Here is a 10,592-nt window from a genome sequence, read left to right on the forward strand (position 1 = left end):
GAAACCTCTCGTCTCAGAGCCCCTGCATCAGCCCCAACAGCGTAGGAATGTGGAGCCACAGCATCGCAGAGGTCCACACACGGCTGCCACTGCTGGGGACTTGATCTGGACGGCACTCAAGACTTTGCTGGTTAGCTTTGTGGTACATAGTGTCAGAGTTTGCACATCTGTGTCTACATGGGCAACAGGACACTGCTGTCAGGCCATCACACAAGTGAACAATGCATTAGTAAGGCAACAGAAGGCAGTTTCCGTCGTCTGCTGGGCTGGGTTGGCAAGGGCTGCTGCAGGCTACACTCCTGACAGCAGGTCCGGCTGCTGCAGGTGGGGCGAGTCTTCTGCCCTCTAAGCCACTGCTTAAAGCACCCTTTGTGAAACTTGTGCCCACATTTAGCACACGCGTGTTTTTTGACTTGAACATCTCATGGCATAGCTCTCAGGAATCGGCACCTGGTGCGGGGCTCACAAGGAACATCTCTTTTTTGGCCTATGGTTTGGATGATGGTCCCACAACGGCCAAGGCTGTACTCTGGGAGGACTTAGCCACAGCAGCAGCAGCATGAGCCTCAGATGTCTTCTTGTCTTTTCCTGGATTTGGCTGTTTCTTTTCTGTTCCTCTAGAATGTGTTTCTGTTACTCCTTCAGCAGTCTCCTCATACTTAATCCACAGAGTGAGTTCTTGTTTTTGTTTCAAACTTTTTTAACAAACCAGCAAGCTCAGTGCTAGCAATAGCATGGGAATATCACTGACAAATGTTCAATAACAAATGTTTGAAAGGCTTCTTTGGAGACTGGCTTGACCAAGTAGCCTGTCCGGGTGGTTTCTCCTCAGCCTCGGGGCTTTGTTCTGATGGAAACGCCTGGCTAGCCCTCGAGCTCTTCAGGCTGAGCAACTTCAGGCTGTTGGGTGGGTGATCCTGGTACCAGTTCAGGAACCCCCTCTGGGCAGCCACTAGGAGGTGCCACAAGAAAATCCTTGTGGACTGCTCCAGTCATGTCTACAGAAGTCACGGCCCTTGATCCTCATGGCCTGAAGACTCAGAGGGTAACTGAGGATGAATCATTGTACAAGCAGGAAAGGAAAGCCCAGAAGTCTGCACTTTGGAAAGCTCACTGAGCCAAAAGCCATTTTTAATGGCCTTAATTTGATCTTGAAACTGAGATTTTGTGCTCTCCATTTCTTCTCTTCCGTTGAAGGGAACGACTCCCAGGAGTATGTATCGCGCTCTGTCTCAGGACAACACAGAATCACGGCTCAGCAGCTTGAAGTTCTTAAGATAGGCTTCTGCTTGTGCTGCCACACTCTGTAATTTACACATTTCTCACTCCTTCCACTTTTCAAGGACAGACATCTCCACAGTCGCTGCTCTCTGATGACTCTCTTCGTGAACCTCTCTCCCCTTCCTGACACACTCTTCCACTGCTGTCTCCTCTGTGAGCACGCCACTGATTCCCATGGACTGGTCCAGATGTGACCTGCATTCCTTATCTAATCCATCAGGGCAGGCGTTTCGCTGGTGTTTACAAGGTTTTTAACTTTTTTCTTCAGGGCCTTCAATCTTTCTTGGATTTCTTTTTTCTCTTGTTGCCGTTTTTTAATTTCTCTGTCTCTGAGATCTTGTTTTCTTCAGCATTCCTTTTCGGCTTTTCTTCCAGATCCCTGGTCTCTCCTGAGCTCTTGGGTTTTATCTGCTCATAGCGTGCTGCCCTCGGCTGGTCTCTTAACAGGTGGTACTCCTTTTCAATCTGGGAAAGCCCCCCCCGCCGTGTCTCAAAAGGTCCATGTGGCTCGGTATTGATTCCCTGATGTATTACACTCCTAGACACCTGTACAGCAGCCACAGCTGTGGGTGGAGTATCTGCTACCCCACAGGTACTTTCTAGAGAAGTTTCACACTGGCCGTCGGAGCTCCCTCCATGCTTGCTGTGTCTGTCAGGCTCTCTCAGCTGTAGCAGCATCAGCCGAGCTGCTCTGGGACTTCACAAATATTCCCAAAGGCTCCTCAAGGATCTGGGTTTCAGAGGCAATCTGGTTCCCAGAGTCATTTTCAGCATACAAATTACGACTCTCGAAATATGCAGTGGCATTTTTTTTATCTGCTCTGTCGCTGGCTACAAAAGATGGCACCACGGGCATGGATATTCAGAGAAATGCTGGCCAAATGTGTGTGGATGCTGGTGAGCTGCAACAGGCTTGGTACCATGTGAGGTACGCTGGCCTCGACTGGCCGATGTCAAACCCTTGGAAAGGAAGGTATGTGCAGAACCCTGTGACCACGTGTGACTGAGCCCTGTATGTCGGCTTGGCATCTTCATGAGCTGGTGTGGGGGAAGGAGAGGAGGCTGGTCCGTGGTGCGCACCCTCACAGAGTGGGGTGGGAGAGTCAGAAGAGACCACTTTCCAGTCTGCTTGTCCTCAGAGGCTGAGCCAAGAAGAGGCTATCGGAGTCCAGTGGGGGCCTCAAGTCCTCAGGAACTGGTCTCAGGGACTCGGCGCACGCCATGTCTTCACACGCTGCTGCGCTCATTACATCTGGTTTATTAAACTCCCTGGCAGTTGGATGCAGTGGTAGGGTTAACTCGTAAATATTCTCTGTTTTTGAAATTTCTTCAACTTTAGCTTTAATGTTTTTCTTCTTTCTTTCTTTCTTTTTTTTTTTCTTGAGTCTCGAGGCAACTTTCCTCAGGGCAATGCAGTTATCTATCACAACACAACGTGGACACCCCAGGAGGAAAGACTTCAAACCTCCTGCTTTTTCCAGCATCTGCCGAGTGCCCTTGGGAAACACTCATGTTCTTCAGAGAACACCTTGTCAGTCATGTCAAGGGGCCATGCTCTTCCAACAACTGAGAGAAGTAATCATACACAGTCAAACGTTTCTGTTTGGGGTTAACGTCCCACAGCTTATTGGCGGACAACATACTGGCTACTGTGCTGGTCATAAAGAGCTTCAAATACTTTGACATCCTGCTTGAGGCCTGCAGATCTGACTCACGCCTGCTATGGTCTTCTGGAAGTGACAGCCTACTACTTGCTGTTACTGATGTTGTTCCAGATCCCGCTAACATTGGCTTTGAGTCTTTTGGCTTCTTTTTCTTACCTTTGTTTTTACTTGATACAACCAAACGGCATTTCATTGCTGTCTTGTTTCCTTAATACAGTGCGTCAGCTATCCGTTATATCAGAGAACTCATCTAGAGCGCTGTGCAAGGCGGGGAGCCCGTCTCTGTGCTCTGCCAGCAGTCACATCAAACAGCAGGCTTCCTGCACTGACTCAGGCTCACAGACGTAATCCAGCTGCTTTCCTTCTATAGAGCCCAGTTTATGGCCATGTTTCTCATTCCAGAGGAAAGTCATGACGCTAAAATCAAGTTCCTTGAGAGATGCTCCATATTGAGTAAAGGGAGCCAACTTGGGGTCTACTTCTTGAAGCTCACTCAAAACATGCAGAAATATTCATGCCTTCACTCTGTTCTTTTCTTGAATCAAGTGACTGATAACATAGTCTACTGCTTCATGGAGAATTTTTTTCCTAGAAAAAAAAAACATGTTGTGTAGTCTCCCGTGCTCAGAACCTTCCAAGAAAGCAGATCTTGGAGAAGTGTGGAAGTATTCAATATACCAGACTTAATCTTGTCGGCATTCTGCTTGATGCACTGCAGGATTCTGTCATCAAGAAACTGACAACTTTTAACAGTATTTACAGTTCCTTCTGGCTCTTTGTTTTTTGGGTGGGCTGCTTTCTCTTAAGTCTTCTTCCATTCTTTCTGGTGCTAACTTTTTGGCCTCTTGTTTTTGGATCTTTCTCTTCATTTTTTTGTTGTTTTTGCATTCTTTCAGTCTTCTCTAGGCTAGAACATTTCTGTTTCAGAATAGGTCTTGAAGGAACCTTTTCTTTTACAACCTTGTGTTCAAATTCACATTTAACTTGACCCCTACTGCTAAGGTGATAATCTTAGAAATGATTCCCTCACAGTCAGGCATGAGACAAATTCCTTGTAGAAAATCCTTGTCGATTTTATCATTAAAAGTTGTCATTTTTAACTTTTTCCAGCAGTTCATGTGAAATTCTACCTTACAGTATTGGCAACACCTGATTCATATATAAAACCCTTAAAGTCTGGATCAGTTAGGTAAATCTGAATTTTGGAATATCCACGGCGCTTCTGATAGCAGCAAACAGCACCAGGCACTGGGGGAAACTTGCATTCCTTCAACAAAATTTCTCCAACATGGTCTTGATTTTTCTGGCTTAGATTCTTCAATGATCACACTACTTGTAGGCCACGTTAGAACTCCAGGGAGCCCATAACCCAAAGTCTTTGCTTTTTCAAAGTGATTAAGAGCCTCAAGAAATCCAGATGCAGAACTCTCAGCTCCCTTCTGCAGCACCATGTCTGCCTGCATGCCACCCATACTTCCTGTTTTTTCTTCAGATACACCTTTCCTATTCCACAGCAGGCCAAGCAGTCAAGCCCTTCGTGGGGTAGTGCTCCATGATCCTTTTGAAATGGTTTCTGCTTCAGACAGCTCCTCAGGCTGTCCTATTCCAAGGAGAGAAATAGCAAGTCCATAGACTACTAGTACGGAATTAATCATGGCCAGGTTCAATTGCCTGATTGTCTGAGGATCTGAACCATTTCACAACTCTGTAAAGGTCTGGGCTGCGCTGCGGCAAACGCTGCGGCAACAAGGCTGTGCACCCATCCTGAATTTAGCTTCTCAGCATTTTCATGATGGTAGCAAAATCCTGGTATACAGCTCTGGAAATTTTTAAAAACTGTTTCTTCAAAAAGTTTTTTCAAATCTTACTGGTAAAGTCAGCTGTGAATTAGAAACTGGGCTTTTCTGATTCATTGTTTTGTGATTTTTGTTTTCCTTTATGTTTTGGAGGCTGACTTGGATGGTGGCAGAAATTCAGGTTGACTGTCACAATCTTCTCCCTTCAAAGCCTCACCTGCCACCTTTTTGATTCTGATCGCCACCATTTGCCATCCTGTACCTTAGTTTTTCTGAAAGCTCTCTCTGTTTCCACAAAGTTAAGTGATGTTCTAAAGTAGGTGCTGATGAGTTTTCTAGGTATGTAAGCCCTGCTTTCATAAAAGCTTTAAGTGGATTCTAATTTGGTGTCCGACCATATGAGAATCGGTACGGTCCTCCATTAATCCGAAAAAATCCATTTTCAAAAGTTTTAAAGGGAATTCAACTTTGGCCAGGTGGTTCTTCAAAACAATGACCCTCTTTCCGTCACTAATGCGTTTCTAAACTGTCCCATACAAAGAAAACAGAGAGCTCAGTTACCATAAAGAAGATGGTTTTCAGGTCAGGGGCCCACAGTCCGCAAGCCTCTATGTCTACCCAACCCTCGCAGCGAGTGGCCAGCAGCTGCCCACCATTTTTTTTCAACAAGTATCTGTTAAGCCTACAACATTTTTTCAACAATAATTCAAAAAACAATAAAATATTTTGTTTTAGTCATCTCTGTGTCACAATCATTTGATAATTTGTGGCATGTATATGAGGTTTTCGCATAAATAGAATACACCATCAGCAAATTTGATATTGACTCTGACATAGACTGCTAAGTTATGAGATACACTGGGTTCTAAAAGCCAAAAAACATCTAGAGATACTATTTGCTATAAACATAAAGTAGACAAGGCTCCCCTCCCCATCTTCCAAGTGGCAATTAAATTAATTTGCAAATCTCACACTTCCTAAACTTACCTGATTAATTCAACGAAGGTACAAAGTAACTTGTCTTACAGTCTACGCCAGCATTATGGAATTGTAAAAACTTGTTTGTTACATAAACCCACTGGGTACCCACTCCTAGCTTTGAATGAATCCTTCAGGCTTTGTAAGTAGATGATAGTGCTGGAGTCGGCATGTCCCAGGGTGTGACAGACATGGTTAAGGAGTGAGAAGTCAGAAGGCATCTCCAGAATCCATTCCTGGAGCTCAGGAGCAGCTCCCCTCTGCGGTGCGCAGTGGCACACTTGGTTCGTGCATTTCAAAGGTCACCTTCGCTGTCTTGCTGCCCCCAGAATCGCAATGGGCAGTTGCCACAGGGAAAGGATTGATGCAGTACAGAGGGAGAGAGAGAATGGTTCCTTCTGCTCCTGAAACCCCACAAACGCATTCTCTAAATCTTGGCTGTTAATGTAAATTCCAGGTCCTAAAGACAGGAGTGGACACATTGTGTCCTTTTCTTTTTATATCTTCCCATTATGCAGAGAACCACGATGGCAGGTAGAAAGAGAAGACCAAAGTAAAGCAGAAAAGCTGAGCAGGTCCCCTTTTGAGATTTCAGAAACCTCTAGGACTTTACCCAAGCAGAAAGGAGGGCAGAGGTTACGGGATGTCAGTGACCACAGTGCTAAAATTAAACTGAGTACATTGGCCTTACACGGGCTAAAACCAAGTCAGTAAAACTAACAGACAAGCGACAAAAAATGAACGAGAGGGACAAAAACCTAAAGTAAAAAATAGCGTCTTAGCCGGGCTGTGGTGGCTCACGCCTTTAATCCCAGCACTCGGGAGGCAGAGAGGCAGGCGGATCTCTGTGAGTTCGAGGCCAGCCTGGTCTACAAGAGCTAGTTCCAGGACAGCTAGGGCTGTTACACAGAGAAACCTATCTCTAAGAACAAAAAAGCAACTACTATGTTTTACATTGCATTGGACTTTTGTATATTGTATACAAATTTTGTATATGGATACAAATTTGTGATTTTGTTAAACATACTGCACATACATTTCTACTCTTGTTCAAGTATTGTACCTATACAGCTCATTTACATTGTAATGAAAATTTCTAGTCCTTGAAATTAATTACCAACTGTTTAGGATAATAGGAAATACGGGTTAGTTAATCAGTCACCTATTATAATCGAACTTGTAGTCACATTAGGTATGTGTTCAAGGTCAAACAATGTGTATTTTAGATAGACAGGTCATCTTCAAACACTTCACAGATCTACAGAATATGGCATTTAAGATGTTTTAATAACCTAGGTTCTTCTTTTTATGACAAGACATGTCTGCTCCTGGCAGCACCAATCTACTTGAGAGATGATAATGGGCTCGAAGAAACTCCACAAGGAGTTTACTTTCTTTGTGGCAAATGTAAGCCACTGGGCAAGAAAATGCCCCCTTGCCTTGCTTGACTGCTGATAGTATGCCATCCTAATTAGACAAGCAGGACACAAAATATCCTGCCACAGAAGTCTGTCAGATATACTAAGCCTGTAGGCTAGAGATGGATGCCCCAACATTGCAGAGGAACTTTGGGTGACTGTCCAGGCAGTCAGCTGTTTCTGTCATCTCTCACATTTTTTGAAAGTTGTTTTGCTTGAACTTCCTGCTTACTCGGTGAATATTATTTCCTTCTCAGGTTTCTGAGGTAGTTGAAGACTAGATAGTTATAGTCTTCCTTGTTTATGAGACTCAGAAAAGAAATTCACTAAAGAATGTAAAATTTATAAGGTTGAGAAATATCAAAAGATAGTTTTGGGCGGTAGACATTGTTGATATACTTATTGCCTGTATATATTGTATATAGTTATTGTACTTACCATATATAGTTTTTCTTAGTTAGTTATAGCCTTTTTATTTTAGACAAAAGGGGAAATGTAGTGTTATTTAACTTGTATTTTAATAAATAAAACTTGCCTGAGGATCCGAAAAGTAAAGCATCCCCACTGGGCAGGCAGTGCTAATAATAATTTTCAAGGATTAGAAATTTACATGAAACCACACATTTAATCCCCGTAGCTACACTAGTGGCCAAAGAAGAAACTGGGCAGTGCATGCCCTTTAATCCCAATGGTGCACACATTTAATCCCAGACTAGAGAAGATTATAAAATAGGAGGGAAACAGCTCCAAACACAGTCTCATTCTGAGATTCCTGGAGGCAGGATCACCATTTTTGAACTGAAGTTAAGGTAAGAGCCAGTGACTGGCTGCTTTGCTGTTGCTTCAGGTTAAGCTCCAATTTCTCTCTCTGAGTTTTTTATTAATTGTGCTTCAGGGGCTAATCTTTATGATTAATAAATTTCATGTTCATATAGGACAATTAGGCATTACCGGGCACTAGAAAATAAACATGGTTCCTTTTCCCAATTATACTGAAAATACATCATACTAAAATAATGAAGTAAGTTAGGCCCTACAAACTGACCAAATAGTTAGTTGGTTTGTTGCTGTTTTCCTATTCTGGCTGAGAGTTGTTTTCCACTCTCAGCCATAACCTTACGGCTTGTGAGTAGTTAAACATATACCAGGAAGCTTGCCGTTCAATAGTAATTAGGCCTACTTTTTCTGGGTCCACACCATATGACTTACAAACAACAAAGTCATATTGAAAACAAACACTCAAAACCAAGCAAGGTCTCAAAATAAACCAACCAAATAAACCTCCACCTTCTCAAACACTACAAAGTCTCAAGACCCAAAAGTACAAGAAGCGTGGTTATGAGAATATTCACCTGTCCTCTCAGGGGTTCTCTCTGTTGGAGCAAGTAGGACATACAGACCAGGGCTACTAGAGGAAGAATTCAACTTTGGAGGACTACACCAACCCACTAAAACCCACTAACTCTACGGTTTGAAATCCTTCCTTGGAGGAAAAACGTACATCTCCCTGGCTTTCTCACACTTACCCCCAGAAGTGTTGCCCTCTGAGCCTGTGCCCTCCCTTCCCTTACCAGGATGCGGCAGTGTGAGAGCACCAGATTCATTCACTGCACAGGTCTTTATGGTACCGCGAAGCCTCCGTTTCAGCAGCCTTCCTTGGCTACACCTCTAAGGGCTTTTAAAATGTGTCAAGGAGTTGAAATGAGCAGGGCGGTGGTGGGCGCACGACTTAATCCTAGCCACTCGGGAGGCAGAGGCAGGCGGGATCTCAGTGAGTTCGAGACCAGCTGGTCTACAAGAGCTAGTTCCAGGACAGGCTCCAAAACCACAGAGAAACCCTTGTCTCGAAAAAATCAAAAACAAAAAAAAAAAAAAAAAAAAAGAGTTGAAATGAAAACTCCAGGCAGCACACTTGACACACGCATCTTAGTGATCTGCTTCGTGATGAATTAAAACCACTCTTGACGAAAGCGGGCTTTGAGGAAAGGGTTTGTTCAGCCACAGCTCTAGGTACGGTTCATACTGGCAGAGGAGTCCCAGAAGCCAGGCGACTCCTATTGCACCCATACTCAAAAGCCGAGAGAGCAATGCACACATGTGTGCTTGGGTCTCTCCATCTGTTTATACAGTCCCCCTGGGTCATGAGAATGGTGCCACTCCTGTGGACTGGCTTTCTACTTTAGCATATTAAAGACAATCCCCCACAGGCATGCCCAGAAGCCCAACTCCTTGGAGGATCTTTGGTAAGATTGACAATTAACCCTACTACAGCAGTGACTCTCAACTTTTCACCCCTTCATAATCGGGTTTCTACGAGGATTGATTCTAATATTGGGAGGGGTTTTTTTTAAGAACTGAGGGGGGGGTCTTTTCTTCTTTGAAGTAAGTGTGGGGTTTTTTTTTCAATTATTTATTTTTATGTATATGGGTGTTTTGCCATGCATGTACTTCTAGCACCAAGTGTGTGCCTGCAGAGGTCAGAAGAGGGTTCCCCTGGTACTCGAGTTTACAGGATGGTTGTGAGTGCTGTGCGGGTGCTGGAGATTGAAGCCAGGTCCTCTGGAGGAGCAGTGAGTCTCTTAACCATTGAGCCATTTAGATAGTAGCACCAGAAAGTGATGTTTTTAATGAAAAAAAATCAATTACTTTGGGTTTGTATTAGTTCCTTTTCTGCTGTCTGTGATAAAAGACCATGACCAAGGGCAACCTAAGAAGGACAGAGTTGTTACGGCTCTAAGTACACTATTAGTTCTCGGCTCCAAAGAACTTGACTGACCCAAGGTCACCACCACAACCTCCCAGGAAAACTGGGTCTGCTGAGTCTCGTGGGAGCCCTTCCACTTTTCCCCTTTCCAGAACTATCCACTTTGAGAAACAGGCTGCCAACTCACCTTTCCCCACCCAAGCTCCAGGGACGGTGCAGGAGGTTTGGGGGTTTTTGATGGCTCACTGGACAGGCTCATCCTCCACTAGCCTGAGTCTTTCATCCCCACACAGGGGGGGCGATGAATTCTACCCCGACTCCATATGAACCCATCATATGTAGAACAGGACCTGACTATGCTAAACCATTTCCTATGCACTTCTTAGACGTCTGCTGGAAATGTCCTGTGGAAGACGTCACATCTCAGGCCTATCATCTGGGGCTTCAGCCTAGACAGGTAGTAAGCAGGGGAGACTCTCCTGTCTGCCGCTCCCGGAGAACAGGGGCTCAGAATCTTGGACCCTCTTCCAAGAATGGTCTTGAATCTGGGTGAGAGGTTAAGCATTGTAGAAGGAAGGGCATGAGGATGGACTCAAGACAAAGCTGGAGACACATTACTGCATGGTCACCTACCCAAACAGTATTGAGGAGAATGTGTTGTTGGCTCTGTGGGCTGAGACAGCAATGTGGGGGTTTCTACAAATACTACACTCAGAAGAGTGTACAATAAGGAAAGAATAAAGTTCTGGTT

At 44.4% G+C, this 10,592-nt stretch overlaps 1 pseudogene; it reads right to left on the reverse strand.

Moving 5' to 3' along the window:
* Positions 1–206: 206 nt before the first annotated feature.
* Positions 207–10,100, reverse strand: LOC119827075 (annotated as a pseudogene).
* Between the last annotated feature and the right edge of the window lie 492 nt (positions 10,101–10,592).

Source organism: Arvicola amphibius, chromosome 12 (genome assembly GCF_903992535.2).
Source record: "Arvicola amphibius chromosome 12, mArvAmp1.2, whole genome shotgun sequence".
Taxonomy (NCBI): Eukaryota; Metazoa; Chordata; class Mammalia; order Rodentia; family Cricetidae; genus Arvicola; species Arvicola amphibius.